The sequence below is a fragment of the Emiliania huxleyi genome, assembly GCF_000372725.1.
Source record: "Emiliania huxleyi CCMP1516 unplaced genomic scaffold EMIHUscaffold_531, whole genome shotgun sequence".
NCBI lineage: Eukaryota > Haptophyta > Isochrysidales > Noelaerhabdaceae > Emiliania > Emiliania huxleyi.
Genome location: NW_005198008.1, coordinates 20,670 through 25,163, shown reverse-complemented (window position 1 = coordinate 25,163; position 4,494 = coordinate 20,670).

The following is a 4,494-nucleotide window of genomic DNA, read 5'->3' as shown; positions in this document are numbered from 1 at the left end:
GCATACCGAGCATGCGCTGCCGCCGCAGCTGAGGCCGCGCGTGCCTCTCCGATCGCATCAGCCGTGGTGGCCCGCTCGGCCGCCGCCGCCCATCCAGCTTTCGCAGCCCGGGCTGTCAATGTCCGCGCGAAAGCTGTAGCTGCAAGAGCGTCTGCCTCGGGCATGCGCCGCATCCGGTTCGCGTCAACCTGCGCTCCCAAAGCCTTGCTGCGCCAAAATGCATATGCTGACGCCACGTCAGGAAGCGCCCCCCACGGATTGAAGCCCGCCGCCTTTGCACGTGTGAGGTTTAGCTCCATGAACTGCAGCGTGCTCCGTACCTGCTGCCCCGCTCTCGCTGCATCCCGAGCGTCGCGACGGTGCTGCTGAGCGAGCGACTTCTCGCGCTGCAGCTCCCGGCGATCGCGACGTCGCTGCTCCGTGTTGGGGTCGGCTGGGCGGCCGCGGGGCCGCTTTGCTGCGGGTTGCGCAGCGGGCGAAGCTAGGGCGGCGTCCGACACGACCGTTTGACGCTGCAGTTGTCTCTCCGCCTGCCGCTTGCGTGCCACACCTTGCAGCCGCGCCTTCTCCTTCGCGCGCCGGCGCTCCTTCATGAAGATCTCGTACGTGTCGTTTGGCGGCTCGTCGCCAAACTGCACCGGCCTCGTCTCCGTCCAGAGCAAGTACTCGCGGTAGCGCTGTGCTGCGGCCGGAGAAGGGTTCTCGCGCCGCTCTTGCTGTCTACAAGCCGAGACCTTGCGCAACCGCTCACGCTCGCGCTCTCGCCGCGTACTCGATGCAGGGACGTCGTCTGGAGCGTTCGCGTGGCGACTGGCGGCCGCGCAGCCCTGCGTGCCAAAAGTGCGTGACTCCATTTCCTTCTAGAGGCGTCTGGATGCAGTCTTGGGTGGTCCGATTTGACCTCAAGTCCTCGAGAATAGCGACTAGCACACCTCTGTCAAGAGTCCCCAGAAACCCGCGAGGAGTCACACAGTCCACCTGTGTGATGCACGCCCTGCGAGCGGGGCGGGGTGCGCACTGTGTTCGTGCGTCGCCCATCTCTACGGGAGGTGAGTGCTCTATTTATTTATTTTATCCCTCACGAGTGCGTCGCGCAAACCGAGTGACGGCTGACGGCGGACGGCGAACGGCGAACGGCGGACGGCGGACGGCGGACGGCGGACGGCGGACGGCTGCGGCGAACGGCGACGGCTCGGCTCGCGAAGGTGCGACTGAGCCTGCCGCGCTCGGCCACTGCGGGGCGACGCATGATAGAGCATGCTGGGCGCCGCACAAGGCGCGGGGCGGCGGTGCTCACCGGCGCTCGCGGCGCTTCGGTGCTCGGGCGCGCTCGCCATTGTGGTCGTTCAGGGCGGGTCGCACAGCGCCCGCACACACACACACACACACGCGCGCGCCGCACACACACACATGCATGCACAGACACACAGTGCAAGATTGGGCGTCTTCTGCCGCAGTCCCTTTGATGGGAGGCCCCAGGGTGGGGGCCACCTCGAACCCCTAGCCAGGGATTCGAGCGGAGGGTGCCCCGGATTCATCTATCCGTCGGGCCCCGGTACATTCATTAGAACTGATCACTTTGCGCAGCAGCCGTCCCTTCGCCGACTGGACGGCAGTGCGCTGCGCTGTCGCTCTGTCGAGCACGCTCTCGTGCTTCGTTGTGACGCGGGAGTAGAGTCGAGAGGCAGCCCTCGACGAGACGACCAGCGCCGCGATGCCAGACCTCGCCGTCGCCGAGCTCAGCATTCCGGACGAGCAGAACCCCGATCCCGCAAAGCCATTGGTGATGCCCGTCGACTCAACAGTGGTAGCCTCTACCCTGCGCTTCATTCCGTGGTCGGCGGTGAGCAATCCGGCCTTCCTCAATCTGCCCCTTCCTCCTCCAGGGATGCAACCGTCGTGGGTCCAGATTCCGCAGTGGGCCGCCATCAGTGGACTTCTCCCGTTCTGTGAGCCCGATCCCGCTGTAGCCAACTACTTTGACAGACTCAGCGTCTTGCGGCTGGCCGTCTTGGCCGCGGCGTGGCGCGCATCCTCGGTGCCTTGTCCGACCTCGGCGTGTTCAGCACAGTGCACGTGGATGAGGATGCGTTCCGTACGGTGTGCGTCCAGGCACTGCATTCCCACCAAATCCCGGTGCCCGAGCTCCTTTTGCAGTGGGGTGACTTGGGGTACTCTGAGGCGAGTACCCTTGGGACCACTGCCATCTGCAGAGGCAAGAGAGGGGGTATCCGCGGGTCGGGCGGGGGGCCCCTCCCTCCTAAATGATGATTCTAGTTCTACCCTCCATAAGACAAGGCCACCTCGAATGTGCATAGTCCATAGAGGTGGGCCATTGAGAGGGGGATCCTAGAGACTGAGGGGTTTGGAGGTTATTTTTGTCCGTCTGTGGCGGTGGGTAGTCTCCCCCCATCGCCACCCAGGGGAAATATTTCCTTCTCAATATACAATAACAGGTTCTGTGATCAGAGTTCGTATGCATGCACATGCACATGTTCATACATACATGTACATGTTGTGCATGTGCATGTGCATGTGCATGTTGTTGTCATGTGCATGTTGTAACGTATGTGAACAACACCCTATTTTTTTTTCACGACCTGCTGGGTTCCAGCTGCTTGGAGGGTAGGGTGGGGTACACTCACGGGATCTGTGCAGACCCCCTACCCCCCTACCCCACGGCACACATGCACGCATAGCGCCTAGACCCCCTACCCCCCTACTCACAGGTCTCCAGATTGTTGTGACGGTAGTACGGTCGGACGGCTGTGACGGCGTTACACCAGATTGCTGTAACGGTAGTACGGTCACGCCCCGCCGCCCCACCGCGCCGTCACCGCGCGCAGAGGCGGTGGTCGACGCGGAGGAGGTAGGAGGCGTCTGGCCGAAGGCTCATCCAGCCATATCTCGTGGTGTGTGCACTGCGCAGTGTGGTTTCTTTATCTAGAGGAGGAGGAGGAGGCGACGTGGCGAGCGGAGGCGGAGGCGGCCGACGTGCTCGTCGAGACGGCTGTGAGGGTCCGTCACCGTCGAGTCAGTGCCGCCGCTGCTTTGGGCGCTTCTCGAAGGAGGCGACGGAGTATGACACCACGCCGTGAACCACGAGGACAAGGAGGCTTGCACGCTGCGCATGCCAGCTGGAGCGGGGGGGGCGCAAGCGCACGCGCCCAGAGGGGGTGGCTACCTACGCGCGGCTCGCGAGGGGCTCATGAACCAAATTAGGCGACCGTCGCATCAATTGGGGGGTATGGTCACGGGGCCGGCTCCCTGACCTTACTCCCCAACACCGGGTCGAACCCTGATGTGGTGGTTCGCTAATCTCTATTCACGGTTGTCTCTCTTTTCGCTCTACGGGGTCTTACCTTCAACCGTGGAGCTGCAGCTGGAGGCGGAAATGGCTGGGGCGTGGGTGGGGGGCCCACCCACCCCCTACCCTCTTACCCCTCCCTGCCGGGGGAAGAGCCGCCGGCCTCCCACCCCCTACCCCCATACCCCAAATTCCGTGAGGTACCTACCCCCCCCCCCCCCCCCAAAACAGCCGGAACCCTGGATTCGAGAGTTCAAGCACTCTTCATTTGGACTACGGTGTCTCTCATGAACATGAGGAAATCTCTCATGAGGAAATCTCTCTGGGCCGCTACTTCATCTACCGCTTCAACGTGTCCTACATGGTCTCCGCCGTCGAGGTCTGCCCGCAGACAAGCGCATCCACTACCAGTTCTACTTTGAGTCCCGCACCCGCGCCCTCACCGTCCGCACGGTCCGCAACGGGTGTGTCTCCTACTTCGGCGTGCCGGACGACGAGATCGCCCTCAGCATGCAGCGCGCTGTCGCCTCCGCCGCCGCCAACCTGGCCTACATCCAGACTGGCTTGTAGTCAGCCTGCTTCGCACGCTTGACAACCTTGCCCAGCACCTTGTATGCTGCTGAGTTGAGCGGCAACCGCATGCTGTACAGGCCTCGTCAGGTTCTCGCTCATCCACCCACCCTCCTCGACCTTCCCGACGATACCAGCGGGCCCGCCTCCACCTAGAAGACTGGTGCTGGGGGGTGGGTGTTCCCTGCTTCCGGCTACTGCATATACCTGAGCTAGGGCCAGAGAGACCTCGCTGGAGCCGGATTCGAGAGTTCAAGCTAACGCGGACAAAATAAAGAGGCAGGCCCGAGACTAGGCCCGAGAGCGGCCGCACACTGCTCGGTACCCCCCCTGCACATCTAAAGCCATCCCTGCTGCTAGGGGGGGGGGGGGGGTCTGACCCCCAGCAGCAGAGCGCTGCTGCTGGGGAGGGGGGGGGGGGGGTCCCCACCCCCCGTAGAAAAACGCAAGGGACCCAGTTCCCCGGTTTTTTCTGCCGCCGCCCCCTCTCCCTTTGGTTTTGGGGTTAGAGGACACCCCCAAGTGTTTGTAAACCCCCCCCCCCTCTGGTGTGAATAAGAAGGTAACCCCCGGGCCCCCCTTTTTTGGCTCAACCTAAATTTTCCCCCCCTTAAACC